Genomic DNA, 16,625 nt, shown 5'->3' on the forward strand with positions numbered 1-16,625 from the left:
GCTCTCCGAGTTCAGGAAACAATGCCTGCTCTGGAGAAGGTGTGATCACCTCCTCCAGCAGGATGGCTAGTGAACCTACATACCAAGACCATAGGCTTCAAAGCTTCTGACACCTTTGATATGCGACCCTGGCTTCCCCAGACCTGGAGAATGTCACCCCCTGCCTTGGGGCCCATGTGGCACTGGGACAGGCAGGAAATTAACTATGCAGTAGGAGTGTTGCACCTCAAGGCTAGTCACACCCCTAATGTGGGCTACCTGATATGCTCCAAGAAAGAAGGATTCCACCATCTTGTTTTTGGTGGAATTAGGAACTGTGGGACAGTTCTATGCCCACTCCCCACCGGAAGTGGTGATATAGCGGGCATAGTGACCCTATGGGGTAAGTAGCACATTGGCTACAACCCTTCACGCCCCTTCGCACCCGTAAATTTAGTATTTAGGTGGCCCCCTGGAACCAGAAACTCCGATTTGACCATCTGAAAGAAGAGGAAGGACAAAGAAGAGCAGAAGATATAAGAGCAGTGGACCAGCACCGAACTTGGCGCAAAACCCCTTCCTGGCTATTGCTGTCCCAACAGTCACTAAGACTGACTCATCCAGATGTGCTATAGCCTCCTCAAACCCTTGGAGGTCTGCCCAGCACTTCATTGACCCAGAAACATCTTCTTTGGAGAGGAGGAGCCATTTCCCTGCACCAGCAGGCACCCAATGCATCTGCCTGGTACAGTGTTCTGTAGACTTCCGGGCCAGTCAAGGGAGCAGCACCCCAGAAGAAGGACTTTGTGGCTCCCAGAGGTCAGACCCAGTTCCCCAGTGAGTACTGGGGTCCCTCAGGGCCCCCCTGCACCAATACTGGTGTACCTGCGCCTGTTGAATGAATGAATGAAAGGCAATTTGTAATGCGCAAAAACAATAACCCTCAGGTATCAAGGCGCCTAACAAAAGATCAGAAAATGATCGAAAGAAGGAGACCGGAAACCCTACATGTAGGCTTGCCGAAAGAGAAGAGTTTTTAGAGCAGAGCGAAAGTGCTGTAGGGACGGGAGAGATCTAAGGTCCAGAGGGAGGTCATTCCACCACTTGGGGGCAAGAGTGGAAAAGGCTCTGCCACCCCATTTAGCTTTTCGCACACGGGGAGCAGTCAGACGCAATTTCCCAGAGGAGCGCAAGTTCCTACCAGGAGTATAGTGGGAAATGATGGACCCAATTCCTGTGTCACTATTTTTAGCAATGGCTCTGTAGGTCATGCATAAAACCTTGAACCGGATTCGGTGTTCTACCGGCAGCCAATGCAGCGTTTTCCTGGCTGCAGTGGCCGAGGAGCGTCTGGGGGTGTCCAGAACAAATCTGGCTATGGCATTTTGGACTACCTGTAGGCGCTGCAGCTGGCCTTTGTTAAGCCCAGCATACAGTGCATTACAGTAGTCCAAGCGCGATCCGATGAGTGCAACTGCAATTTGTTTTCTTGCCTGCAGGGAGAGATAGCTCCTGATCCTTCGTATGGTATGAATCAGACCCCAGCAGGTGGAAACAGTTCTGCTCACCTGACTGCCTAGATCGAGGGCAGGATCTATCAGCACACCGAGGTTCTTGGCAGATGTTGTAGGGGAAGGGCATGTCCCTAGTGAGTCAGGCCACCAATTGGCTGACCAGATGTTTTCTTTCCCCCCAAACACCATCACCTCCGTCTTCTCCCCATTCAGTTTTAGAGAGTTCTGAATCATCCAATGACCAACCGCCTCCATACAAGATCTAAACCTGGAGGCGATTAGTTCATCTGAATGGGGAAGAGAGACGAGGATTTGGGTGTCGTCTGCATAAGAGACTACCTCCATCCCGAAAGATCTTATTAGTTTGGCCAGTGGGGTCACATAGATATTAAAAAGGGTTGGGCTAAGTGCTGACCCTTGAGGGACCCCAGGCTTATTTATGTTCTGTTGGAACACCACCACTGCCCAAACTTACCTGCACATCGATGGGCATTGAGAGAGGCCAGCTCTACACCAAGAGTGGCCCTGCTGTGTTCCTTTTCCCTCTTCTGCAGGTACACCAAGAACTGCGAGAGCCTCTAACTCATCAACCCACTGGACAAAATCCCTCTGCACCCAAGCCCCCCAGCCTGGGCTCAAATAAACTGACGGTGTCTCTGTGGCCCTGAGACCCTCAAGAGTTGAGCACCCTCTTCGGCTCTGCCGGACTGGTCCCCCAGTCTCCACTTGCAGTCTTTATCTTCCAGCTACTCTTCCCATTTACTTTAGCATGTAGCGTTCGAGGTTACCACCACATTTAGCACATCTGCACCTGGACACCCAAGGCAGGTAAATCGAACTGCTGGTGCTTTCTTGGACCTCCGCCCCTATTTACTTCAGGTCCCGAAGAATATTCCTGTAAATCGCCTGTAAATATACCTATGCAGTGAATGTTTCTTCCATAGGATAACATTACTGCGTTCAAGGCTCATGCCTCAAATCTGACAGCTGTGATTTTCTACTGTTTTATCTGTAAAAATCTATAATGTCTAAAGTACTTACCTGATTCCAATGATCTTGGTGTCTAAAATTATATAAAAATCTGCAATTTTTTTAACTTGGTCTCAAGTGTGTGTTTCTTTTATAGATTCTGTGTGTACAACAAATGCTTAATTAACACTACCCTCGATAAGCCTAAACTGATCGCCCACACTACCACAAAGAGAGCATTTGGGATTATTAACTTAAGCCCTGTAAACCAATAAGGGTCATCTGGACTATTTTCATGGTGAACCCCTACATTTGGTGCACTGCATCAATAGCCAGCTTCCTACACTCACCATGTGATACACTTACCAAGCCCTTTAGGACCCTTAGGTTTAATTTGCCAAACCTTCAGCTCAAACCTGGCTAGCTGTGCCGCTGAGCAGCAAGGCTTGCACAAAGTAACAAGTGTAAAGCATCTAAACAGCACCAAAACTATGTAAGAAATCTACAAGACACCAAAGGAATCCAACAACATTTTATAAAAATAGACTGTATTTTTATGTATTTTTAGAAACCACAATGAAAAAGATCCCCCAGACGGTTCAGGAGTTATAGAATTTATAATGTATAGTAAAACAAAGTATTTCACTCAATCATGAACAAGCATCGACAAATTTAACACTTCGAAATATTTTCACTAACATGTTTAGGCTAGGTATAATGTGTTCACTTGGAGTCACTTTAAGCGACCAACTCTAGTGGGGAGCCAGTCAGGGGGACTAGCAAGTCTGTCAGAAACAGTTACCTCAGCAGTGAAGTAGTCCTCACTCAGATCTAGGCATTTTTATCCTTTGCAAGTTTTTCCTATAGAAGTGGTCCTGTTGCAAGGGATGAAACGTGCTGAAGATGCTCAAAGGATGCTTTGGATGCAATATGGTCAACGTGGGTCTTGCTGGGACAACACCCTTGTGGCTTCCGGCAGGAGGGAGGTGACACCTCCTTCCGGAGCAGACCTCTATTGTATCCTTTCCTGGGAGTCGTTAGGACAGAAAGCAGAAAGCTGTCTCAGAGACAGGACCCCGTGTGCAACCAGTATGGGCATTGAGGACTAAAGGAAACAAAGTTGCACAAAGCACCATGTTACATTAATTACGACGTGAGAATCATGTCGAGCTTAATTTAATGAGTTTTTTTATACCTTCAATGGCCCACTTTGCTGCTCTGTCCCATATTTAGCACAGCTGAGGGGTCAGCAAGTAACTCTGTACCTGCCAATTCGGTGACCAAGCTTTTCCACGGTAGAAATGTCAGTTTTGCCTTTCTACTATCAGAACATGTGAAAATACATATTCGGCCCATGGGATATGTTGCACCCTGCCTTAGGACTCAATAGGCCTGCCAAAAGGATAACTTACACATATACCAGGGGAACTCTGCTTTGCCTTTACTTTAAATTGCAAAGTCGGGCTAGCAGTTTAAACTGCTCCTCCAGCCTGCATATGGCGGGAGGGAGCCTCGTTTTACTTGTGTCACACCCAGGGCAGCACAATCAGTGCTGCAATCTCTGGGGGGGATCCTTTAATTTCCATGCTATGTGTACCCTGGGTACCATTTACTAGGGACTTACAGGTAAATGAGCTTAGTCAATTGGGTGACATACCAGTTTAAGGGTAAGGACACAGGCACTGAGGTTTGGTTAGCAGGACACAGTGCACTCTGAGTCGAACAGCCAGCAGCATCAGACCAAAATCTTGGGGGTGACATACAAAAACAGGCAATTCCTTACACTGCAAAAGTCAGATTCATGATGCGAGTACAATCTCATTTTTGCATCCAAATTAAGATTTTTTGGGAGGGTATTAATGAGGTCCTTCATTTTTTTACTTTTTTATGGGTATTGGATATAGTATTGTCCAAGTTCCAAGGAGCAGCGAACAACTTTAAAGAGAACATATATATTGTAGCAGGAGCATCTTAACCATGAGGTGCTGTATATTCCGAGGTGCTGTACTGTATCTTAGTTACATTTATATAGTGTTCATATCCCTGACAATGTGCCAAAGCACATTAGTGGATGGATGGCGCACTATACCCGGGGCAGTGCTTGCAGAATGGCCTCATGCGTGCGTGATCAGAGCAGTGCTGTACCTTGACCTGGATTGCTATGCCTGTGCACGTACTGGAGTTAAAGGAAGTAAGGGATAGAGCACTTTAGATTTATTTATTGCTGTGCCTGTTTGAAGAGGTCTCTGTAAAGTCCTCCCAGGAGTGACAGAGGAGCAGCCAATACCAGCACTGTGTAAGGGCTGTCATAGCAGATGATCTATGTAGCCCCACAAGGAGTGACTGGTGAGCGGCCCAGAGGCATGTCCAGGATACAGGCAGCCAGGGTAAGATGCTATGTATGGTCACCCAGGAGGGCCAGAGGAGCAACTCTACGGTATGCACTGGTTACAGGCTCCCAGGGTACTGTGCAGGCCCAAAACAAAGCAAACACAATAAGATGATGGACGGAGCGCTGAAACTTTTCAGACACCCACCCCCAGTCACAGATATGGGTTGAATCCATCATCGTTCTTTCGCTCACTTTGCCACCCCCGTTCAGACCCAGCCATATGTAAGTCAGTCTTGACCCTGTTCCTTATGGGAACAGTCCAGCCCGAACTGCCAGGCCAGGTCCTCATCAGCCAGGCTAACCTGAATCCAGTGGGAAAGTGAGCAAGGGTCCCACGTCTGGGCATACCATGCCAAACAAAAGACAACCTGCAAAGAAATAAGTACGCCCAGTCACAAGGCTGTGGCCCAAGACCAGGCAAGGCGACACAATCAGGCATTTATAATGGACAACTAGCAGGGCGCGCCACGTTTCATTGTTTGATTGCTTGTGTAAGTGCTCTAGCATCTATCTTGAGGTGACGGTCTTTGGCGCGCCCAGGATGCAGGCATAATGGTAAATTCTCTGTAGGGTCCACCCTGGAGCAACGGAGGAGTACTATTCTTCAAACACTCGTTGCAGGCAGCCAGGGTAAATACTATACAGGGCCTGTCCTGGTGTAAAAAGAGCTGTCGGTGCCAGGCACTGGTTACAGGCGGCTAGGGGAAACGCTCTGTATGGTCACCAAGAGTAAAAAGAGCAGCTTACGCATGTAATAGATACAGGATAGCAATAGCAGATGATCAATAAAGTCTCCCCATAATGGACCCATGATCAACGCCCAAAATACAGGCAGCCCGAGTAACTTGCTGCATAGGGCCCACCTGAGAGCTGGAAGGATCAGCCCTGGCATGCACCTGGGCACAGTCATAGCAAAAATATGATAAATGGGTTCCAGTTGATGCCAGAGTAAAACAACACAGGACATCATTAGAAAGTGGATAGAGGTGGTTGTAGGCCCATGCTTGTAATTGATTTGTGGTTCAATAAAATTTTCAAAAAAAAAAATAAAAAAAAGAAAGTGGATAGAAACCAAATTGGAAGAGTACACTGTGCATTGTTTCTTCTTGTTTGCTTTACATCTAGTTATAGTTTGAGGTATCAGGATTTTAAGGGGTTTGCTAGAAATATCAAAAAGCAGGCTTCGAATGTATTCATTTAAAAGATGTGTGGAGCTCTTGCCAGCCCGAAGTACCTCTCTGTGATAAAAAATCATTTAGAACACTGAAAGAATGACATCCGAGGACAGCTAGTTCTAATTTACAATGTTATACTTAAGAACTCCAGTCAGTAGAGCAGGTGAAGAGCGAAGACTTCATCCTTTTCCTGAACATTATATGGATGTATTTACTTCTGCCCGTTAATGGCAGTAGATTCTATGCCTTGGTCGTGAGTAAGGTCGCCTGATCGTATTCGTCTAATCTTTGGTGGCTGCAGATAATGTGCATATGGGCAGAAAAAAGGATGTGGTATTTTGGTTGTGTAGTTCTCGCGGATGCAGAAGCATTTGAGATGGGGAGGCAGTACGGTCCCACAGCTCGGTGGGATAGTAGGTCTTGCCTTCTACGATTTACAGGTAATATGGTCTGCAGCTTCCTAAGCTTCCTAAAAAGGTATCATGAGAGACTTATCTACAATAAGTTCCCATTGTCCAGTTGCAACGTAATTGCTGTCTGTCCAATGGTCTTCAGAGAGTTGCTCTTAAGGTTCTAAGCAATCCTTAATTGTGGCAAGTGATGGGCACTGGCCACTCACTTTTGGGGACTGGGACACATTTTTCATCGTCATATGAGGACCCAGAGCAAGACAGAGAAAGGCAGAAAAGAGAGAAAGAAGGAGGAAAAGAAATGCAGGAAAACAGTGACAAAAGGAGGAAGCAAGGATGGAAAAGAACTTGCAAGAGACCTGCATGTTATTAGTTTTTATTTGCATGTTATGAAGGGGTATATATACACATATAAAAAAAAGTTAAGTAATTTTAGGATTACAAATTTACTTTTTTAACAGGTAGTTTAAGTACAATTTTTAGGAGTATAGTTTTGGAAATTATTATACATAAAAAAGGGGGTTTTTGGACGTTACCCCCAATTGAAATTAATTTAATTTTTAATATTACTTCAAAAGTTTCGGAGTTGGATGATGGGTGTATAGGGGAATAGGCTGGGAGGGGTGTATTAGTATTCATGTATTAAAATGAATACTAGAGATTCAGACATTCATATTTTCAATAATCAAAATATGTTATGATCACAAAATAAAATCACATGTATATTTATTAAAGTTATGAATAAATTATAATTATTTTCAGGAATATAGTTTTTGGAATTATAAATGATTTATAGAGCCCTTGGAAGTTTACCACCCCAATTAAAATTATTTTAGTTTTTTTAAATTACCTATGACCAATCTCAGAGCAGATGTAAGGGTAGGGGGTGTATTTATACTTAAATATTAAAATCAAAACAACAGAATTAAAAATGTATAATGTATTTAATCATTATATGTTATACTTTTAACAAATATATAACATATATTTATTAAATATTTGCAAAAATGTATTTAATTTTAGGAGTATAGCTTTTGTATAAATATTAAAAATAAAATAAAGGGGGTTTTGGAGGTTTATCCCCCAATTAAAATTGTATTCTTACTAGAAAAAACACTTAGGTGCAGGATGTAAGGGTTATAAGGAATAGGATGGGGATAGTATTAAAACTCATGAATCAAAATTACTATTAGTATTTTGGAAATATTTTAAGTGTATTCATTATTTAATATCCTATTTTAAAATGAATGCAACTGCAAAAAAGAAATACAGAATAATAATTTACAACCATCATAAAAAAGGGAAAGGTACTGCATTTTTTTAGTAGACAATAGTTCAAGTAAAGAAATGTATTTGATATACTAACAATTAGAATCATTAAGAAAAACATTCTCAATTATAAAAACTTTGTTATATTTTTAGACATATAGAAAGCCTAATAATTTTATATTATTGAAAAGTAAATTATCTTTATGATAAATTTTATTGCACATTTATTAAGATATGTATTAAACATTTCCAACAAAACAAATTGCATTTATTTTTTATTTTTTCTCCAGGTTTCCCATATAAGTCTGTGGAGAATGTAGTCCTTATTTTATTTCAGCAACCGCAGCCATTTTGTTATGTAAATTTGGTTGCTGCATTGTTTTTGACATTCAGCGGGAGTTAGTTGAGCAGGACGGAGTTATGCAGCTGACTTCCGGCGGTAAGTAAATTTAAATATTGAAAAATATTAAATTATAAAGCAAAGTCTATTGAAAGGACAGGCTATGAGAGTTTTATGTGTAGTTAGAATAGTCCTTCACATGTTGCTACAGACTACACGCACAGGGAAGCAAATTATTAAAAATCTTTTTTTTCTAACATTTTTTTTTATTAAAAGGAAACCTTTTTGATGATGCATTTTTAAAAAAGTATTATGCATTTGTTTTATTAATGCATATTGTTATGGGTTTTTTCAAAACTTTTTTTAATACTTTTTTAAAAAACTAAGGATTTTTTTAAGTTGATGTCTTTGGTGAAAAGGGACAATGAACAATCTATCTCTCTTTTGCTTCTTAACTCTTGTATATCAAGGTATTCTTTTAGTCTGGTATTTGAAAGGATTTTGTAGAAATTAAAACGAGTGTGGATTTCTGGGAAGCCTCAGTAAATGGTTCTTAACAAATTACCATGATATTAAAAAAGACGACGAGTAAAGGTAGGATACATTAAAATGTTATATACAGCCATTGAATAGTTGAAAATTTAGACTGGAGAGTAAAAAACAATATATTTTGCGTTTAGTAATTTTAGGAAGTGATTAGTAATTTAGAACATAGGAATTATTTTCCAAGTAGTAAAGACCCCTAAACATGCCAAATTGTTGAAGTTTGTAAAGGAGTTGCTCAATCGTGTGTTTTTATTGGCTACTCTGCGATGACAAACGAATTAAACAAGATTGTGCTTGTCTCATTTCTTGAAAACGTTGATACTTTTTCAAAACTTCCAAGAAATGAAAGAAAGATTTATTTCCCTTCTTTACCTATTGCACAGGCAAAAGTGTTATACCATCCCTCTATGGCATTGTTAGTTTTTGCACCCCCCTCCAAACGGGTTCAGTAGCAGTTCCACTATTCAATTAGATAGCCTGGTAGCCTCCTGCGACCCAATCTGTTTAGATGGCCAATCCAGTTTTGTTCAAAATAACTTCTCAGCGGAGCCAATTTGTCTACATTTTATGCAAATTAATGTGCTTTTGTAAATGCTGTGCAGTACTTGTCATCGTGTTCAGGGGTACAAAAGTGAAGGCTTTTAATTTTTTCAATTCAAACTGTAGTTTACTATCTGTTGTGTAATTTATTTATTTATTTGCAGAGTTTTATATAGCGCTGGCTAGGCCCGGAGATATCAGAGCGCTTTACATGACGATCAGCGAGTTACAGGTTACAAAAATCACATCAGTTACAGGATCTAAGTATAGGCATAGGAGAAAACCATGAGATTACACAATAATATAAGTTAATGGTGCGTAGCATAGCCAAGACACACAACATTATGGGGAGTGGAGGTGGAAAGGTAAACAGGGGAAAGGAATGCAGATAGGGTCAGGCAGACCGGCAAGGGGAAAAATACTTTAGGGGGAACATAGCAGTCAATGCAGTTAAAGTGAAAGACAGACAAAACCGTGAGAAACCGTGAGAAACAATGTCTGATGTCCGGCTGGGTAGGTGACGGTCGTGGGGGTGAACCAGAGCCAAAATCCTCTATAGCTGCGTAGGACAGCTCCACCGGGATCAGCCAAGGGTACTCGGGCTCCGCGGTAAGTACAAACAGTTATTGGTTTCCGCCCATGGGGCATCGTCATCCAACACTGCATTCAGGCCTCATGGCTGCCAGTCAGGCCGCCACGCTTGCTCCACCAAGTCAAGGCCCCGCTAGGCCGACTAAAATTCCCTCTCTCTCAGGCAAGAGGGTGATCGGCCCAGAAACCCGCACCAGGCTTGGCGCTTCGCAGGCAGACAGCCCGGAGTCCACATGGGCATAGGCACTTGCCTGCTCCTCAACAACCCCAGTCTGGGTCCAGGCAACTGCCCCTCCAGGGACCCCCAAGACAGATCCCAGGGTGCTAAATACAGTTGGCGGGGGCCGCTCTCCACCGCAGCATGCTGGCACCTCTTCTCTAGTTGTTGCTGTCATCAGGCACCATGTTGGGGTCAGGCAGAGGCCCTCAATCTGCTCAGCAAGCCCTGATGGACTGCCCTCTGCCCCTGTAGGCAGACCGCCAACACAGAGCCAGCCCAGCCATTTTCTCTTGCCCTCTGTTAACCATCAAAGGCTCCCCACCTGGTCGGAGTGTTGCGAGGAGGGGCTTCCTCCCCCTCGGCCTCTAAATCCACCGGGCGCACCGCAGCAGCGTACTTAGAATCACCCCACCCCGGGTGGCAGCATCACATGGGTGGACCTAATCGCCGCCACGGATGGCAGGGGAGAATCTCGTTCTGGCGCCTAGCAGCCTCTGGGCGCCGGCGCCGTTTCGGCCTCACTCCTCGGATTTGTCATCTCGGCCCGGGTACGGAGTGCGCTCTTTTTCCGTCCTGTGGAGCTCCCTGCCCTGTCCGCTTATGTTCGTGCGCTGATCACCGGTATCCCTGTATGTTTTTACCGGGTGCCGCGCGATATAGACGACCAACTAACGGGACTCCTCGCGAAGCCGGTAGGAGTCACGTCCTCGCGGCCATGAAGCCCCGCCCTTCTTTGTAATCCCCAAATAAGGATGTTTTCTGTATTTTACGCCAAACTGCCTGTGAAAAAAGGAAAAAGCGTCATTTCCATTTGTGATTCTGGGTATAATTTAATCATTCTAGCAATCGTACCCAATATAAAGACAATAATATTTTTTTGCAGGACTTTTAGTTTATAGTTTTAGTTTTAATGATAGTTCGAAAGTCATTGTAAGTTGGGGATTGCTTGTCGGGTAGTAATGCACAGACTAATGGGAATGTTTAGTGGATAATAGAAGCAGAATAGTATATATTTGAGTAAAGGAGCAAGTGTTATTTTAAAAGTACCATTCCTAATCAAAATATTACTATTCTCAGGAGCAATTAGATTTTGTGAGCTGTTGCATATCTTACTATTCTTTTGAAAGGGCTATTATTATCGTAGATTAGGAAGGGTTCATGAGTGTCGGTTTCTTTAAGATAAGGACGTATTAGTATGTCAGTGTAATTTTTAGGTTGAGCAGTAAAAGTTTTACTCAACTATCTCAGCCAATCAGTGGGTTGTTGATGGGCAATGTGTGTAGGAATATTTGTAGATACCATTCTTAGTAAACATTCAGAGAGCTTACTAGAGGCGCTTGCTACTGTTTTCAGCTATTGAACTGTGTCTCTTACAACTCAGGCCCTAATCACGAGTCTGGCGGTCCAAGGACTGCCAGACTCACGGGGGCGCCGTGTTGGGGACCCAGCATTGCTGCACCGGTGGTCCGACCATCCTATTAGGACTGCCATTGCACTGCCGCAGCTTCCAGGGAACCGCTGTTACCTGTCAGTCCCGTGGCAGTCTGGGGGCAGCTATATGCTTGGTGGTGCTCTGAGCCACCGCTACCCATGTAACGACTTTCCTCATCGCCAGCGCTGTTTTGGAGGTTCTCCCGCCATGAAAAGCCTGGTGGAGAGTAAAAAAACGGTAGGGCCCCTCTTGCAGTGTGCACGGGGGGCGTTGCAAGGGGCACATGTTGTGCCCCCCTGTATTTCTGCACCCCCAGTTCATACACAAGAAGAAACGCAAAACATGGTGCATTCCTTCCTGTGCAGGCACGTACACTGGCATTCCCACGGCTGTGCTGTTTCAGGCTTGCAATGAGCCTTTCAAACAGAATAACTGCTGAACCACCACACCACCTGCCAGACTACAAAAAACTTGTAGTCTGGCAGGCAGCACAGACTCTTGGTGTCACAGGGGTGTGGCAGTGGCAAGCCACCTGCCCTCGCACCAACAAAAGTTGTAATCAGGCCCTAAATCTGTTGCACAGGTAGAGTGATTATGTTCCATATGTTTTTCAGTTTGATCTCTAACCATAATCGCTCTGCTTCTGCAAAAGGCTGAGTGGTAATTAACGCACATCCAGTGAGTCCTAGGGTAAGTATTCCTGTACTTACAATAAACATACCTGTTGTACTTTAATACCATGTTGCCTCTCAGACAGGACATATGTGTTCAATGGCATGTTCTCCATCTTGTTTATCACATGGTGAAGTCCTGAAAAAAAAGAGAAAAGACTTTTTTTTATATAGCTTTTTAAAATATAAATTATATTTGATGTGTTTCCCTTGTAATTTGTGAAAAGTGCAAAGATAATTGTTTTTATTTCAAGCTAACCCGGTTTGGAAATGGAAATGTTGATTTAGAAATATTTTGTTTTTAGTTAGAATCTGTTTAATAAAAAAATTTTCTAACAATTTTTATTGCTATTTTAGTCATAACAGTCAACACAGGGGGACATTACTGAGTTAAAACATTTCTTCCTTTGGATACAATGCATCTCAATTAGGAAGCTATGTAACAGCTTGTTAAATATATCAAAACTGCCCCCCTCTTTTTCACATCCCTCCTCTTGGAGATCAATGCTGTAAATCGTTCAACAAATTTATGGTGGCGTGTGGGCTTGTGGTAGCCAATTCGACCTTGGGTCTATCTTAGTAGGTAGTGTCTGCTTTCATCTCAGGTGTTCCACAGGACTATTATAGTCATAGTGATTTATTACCAACACTATGGGGCCGATTGTGATGCGGGTCGGAAGGGCACCGAACGCGATCCAGCCGGAAAAACTATGCACCGTACATGTGTTTTCCGCCCGACTCGTACAGCTGTACGAGCGAGCCAGTACGATGCGAGCTACATGAAATTCACTGACCGTCTCGTTTCCGGGTCCGAACCGCTCGGTACGTCGGTCGTAAGCTAACCGTGGCGTGCAATTGATGCGATTCACGACCGAGCCAGTACGATGCATGCGTCGGACAGCCTGTGCGGGCCGGAGTGTCCAGCTCGCAAAAGCTCCCGGAGTCGGACTTCGGGGGTGCACGTCGGACCCCCCGACACCCGCAGCCGTATGACTCGCACATAGGGGGAGACCCATGGGTCTCCCCCACACAGGCATGTATGGCACCGGCGCGTACCCACTGTAGGGGGCGCACTTGTTCGAGACATACCCATTCAGTCAATGGGAGCGCATGTACGCGTCGTACAACTGGCTCCCATTGACTTCTATGGGAGTCCGACCGAACCGAGTCCGACAGCATACGTGCGCATCGTACTCGCTTGGTCGGACTGTAGAAGTCTGGCTCGGTCAGAAAACACTCCGGATCCGACTCGGTCGGAGTGCTTTCCGACCCGGATCGGTATCGGCCCCTATGCGGGCAATACTTTGCCTGTTATCTCTTGGCATATAAGTATGACACCATTAGGGCTGTTACTCTTCTAACCCACGCTTAAATAATACGTTTTATTGTTGTTGGTGTTTAGACCCACCCACCATTATAATATGGTGTGCGGGAAATGGCCTCACGATGGCGGTGAATCTGCAAAGCAAAAGTCTCCAAAATAAAGTACCAAAACAACGACCTCTAACCTGTTATCCCTTGGAATCCACTTTATAGTATCACTTTACCCATTTCTATACACCATCGACTGTGTTTTTTTCATTTCAAAAAGACTACTCTCAAATACTACATCCTGCTACGTTGATTAGGTATCCCAGTCTATAAAGTAGCTTTTGAAACACGGTCAGAGACCATCCTCTTTGCAGTTCCAGGGCACTGATTGTGTACCTTAATGGAACCAGAGGAATGTTCCACTGTAGACCGCCATTTTGACTAGGATGGTGGTCTAGCTTTTTCTCAGAAGCGTGAGATCGCAACGTCTCAGCGAATTTAACACTCCGGCTGGCACTGCCTCAGCAAAATGCATTCCCCGGAAATGTACCAGAATAGGTGTCATAGAAGAGGTATTGCGTTGATGCAGTAAGTGTGGCTTCTGCTGCTTTTTTTTTAACTTTGTGAACACGGCTTTACCTGCCACACTTTACAGACAGCTCTACATAAGCAGACATTGTTCCGAATTGCTTTCTGTGCCTCGCTCGGCTCCAGCGTAGCGACTACCTTATGAACACAGCATTGACCGTTCTAATTTTCATTTGACACCGATGAACATATACAGACCTCATAGAATCCTCCTGAGTACTTTAGAAATGTTTTTAAAGAATCCCTTAATCATTGTCCCGCTGCAATTTTGCTCACAGAGTGTGACAACAGTTTGCCCTCTCCCCACGGAGAAACCATGATGCGACACAGATGCATCGAATATGTATGTGGAGTTTTTACTTGTATTTTTATTGTATTATATACATGTATGCCTTTACCAGGTAGGAGGGGTAGGAGGGAGAGGAGGAGGAGGAGGAGGATGTGGTGGTGGTGGGTGATGTGTGTGTGTCTTGATAATGCTTCCTGAGACTACAGTTTATGTGATTCCATTAAGTTGATCAGAACTACACTGGATGTGCTCACCCACAATATATGTTTTTTTTATCATTACACTTTTCCTTCACCTGGAGGTGCTCACAAAAATGAAATTATTCAATGGAATTGAAATTATTTAATGAAGAAAAAGATTATATATACAGCTATAGGCTGGTATATCTAACTCTCCATTTATACTTCTACAGAAAAACAGACAATGAATGCCTAGTAGGTGGTAAATGTATATATCTATATTTTTGGGCATGCAAATAGTGTGTGTCTAGTGTGAACTAATAGGAGTGGTACCAGGGAACTTGGTTCCCAAGGTCCTGAAGAAGAGCCAATAGGGGACAGCTTGAAACATGTCGACTTTTAGAAAAGCAGGTACATAATAACCTCTTTTCCTTATTTCCCCTTTTTAATCATACTGACTAGAGGTAGGAATAAATTAGGGCACACCTACTAGCCAGGTATTTTTTTTAACTACATCCCAGCACTAAATAACCCCCACTCCCCTTTTTTTTAACATCTCCTTTATCAATGTATATAATCAAAAAGTGCTCCCTCCTAGTCTGTAGGTCGCAGCATGCCCCGATCAGCAGCGGAACGGGATGGACCCGATGATGAAGCATGCCGCCAAGGGGTAACTCTGGTGGGTGATGGCTTTACAGGAAAACCTTGTTTTTCTTCAGTGGATAGTTGTTTTACATGACAGAACTGGGTTTCTTTTTAGAATTAAATGTTTCGTATGAGCACTTAGAAACTCATCTGTTCTCCTCAATAGCAGCCACTTGACTAAGCACAAAATGGTGAACAGCACCTTTTGCATTATTTTTAAGGTTAAACTGTGATTTAAAATAAAATATGTATTAGACTTAACATTTTCAAGCAATCTTTTAAGGACTGAACCTAAATTTTTTTAAAAGCTCAAATAAAAATTGATTATATGAGTGCTTGACAGAATCAACATGTGTGCATGATCTTGGTGTGAGCATTTTTTGAGATAATATGTGATTGTGTTTTAAGTTGCAGAAAACAATATTTAACTTGCAAATATTTTTTATATTTAAGTTTTTATTAGATTATAATATTAGTTGAAAACCGTTGGTTAAAAAAATTAAAGCGAGTAAAGACTTGCGTTGTAAAGGCAGATATCTTCATTTTAAATGTAACTGAGGAGTGAAGGTATGTGTCATAAAGGCATGTGGAGTAACATTTTGCTGACTAATGCTGATATTTGAGATAGAGAGGTAGAAAGCATTGGGTGGGGTAAGAAGGAGACGTGGTGGGATCAAGATTATGCAGCCGTGGTATTCCCCAACCACAGCATTTGGCAGCAGGTTCTGAAGACATCTTTGGACCCTTAGACATGATTTTATTTATTTCTACAGTTTAAGCACTGGAAGTGTCTGCATGGTTTCATTCTTGCTGGAGAGGTAGCAGGGTGATACTGGTCTGTTTCCCTCGAGCATGCCTGTTTGCCGTAACCTAGGTGAATTGTCTACATTGTGACAAATTTACTGTGGGAGGTTTACTGCAAGATTTTAGAGTTTATTTTTTACTCTCATAGAAAACAGTTTTATTTGTGAAGACTTTCCTTCCCCTATATCCCCTAAACAAAAAATGCTAATGTGTACCAACTTTCCAAGCAATAACGCCTGGTGAATGGACCAACAAGTTTGGGAAAGGCGTTGCAAATGTTAGTGAGTACTTCAAAGTCACAACTGGAGTTCACACCAATTTCATTGACACCCCTCTACAATGCACTATGAAAAGCCACTTTTCCACACCTGGGTTTTACGCAGACAGAGGAAAACTCGCCACATATTTCATATTTTGCAGTCACAAGAGACCTCTTCCCCAATTACAGTCCATGAATACGAATCCCTATTTTACATGTGCAATTGGTCCCTTTCTCAAAATGATCTTAAACAAGTAACAAGTTTTGTGAGTTGATTTCAACTCTTATGAATTTAAGAAAAGGCAAGCAAATGTAACTGAGGAGTGGCCCATCGCAGCATTGAATACCAGCCGTGACTTCTACTGCGTTTCATTGTGAGTAGCGCATTAAATATCCTTTGACACAAGAGAGGCTTGGCTCGTGCACTTTCAAAGTCATATCTAAAAGGGACACACCTAAAACCTCAAATATGCAGGTAATGTGGCTGCACTGGTTGTACCTG

General features: G+C 43.2%; 1 protein-coding gene across 2 annotated transcripts in view; it reads right to left on the reverse strand.

Annotated features, from left to right (window-relative positions):
- Nucleotides 1-16,625, reverse strand: part of LOC146810239 (sterile alpha motif domain-containing protein 9-like) — an 85,957-nt gene that overhangs the window by 54,180 nt on the left and 15,152 nt on the right. For both annotated transcript variants that reach the window (XM_085617233.1, XM_085617234.1), the window contains exon 2: nt 12,099-12,187. The gene's annotated coding sequence lies outside the window, so the exon portion shown is untranslated. The remainder of the gene's footprint in view (nt 1-12,098; nt 12,188-16,625) is intronic.

This window comes from Triturus cristatus, chromosome 7 (assembly GCF_964204655.1).
Source record: "Triturus cristatus chromosome 7, aTriCri1.1, whole genome shotgun sequence".
NCBI classification, from domain to species: domain Eukaryota; kingdom Metazoa; phylum Chordata; class Amphibia; order Caudata; family Salamandridae; genus Triturus; species Triturus cristatus.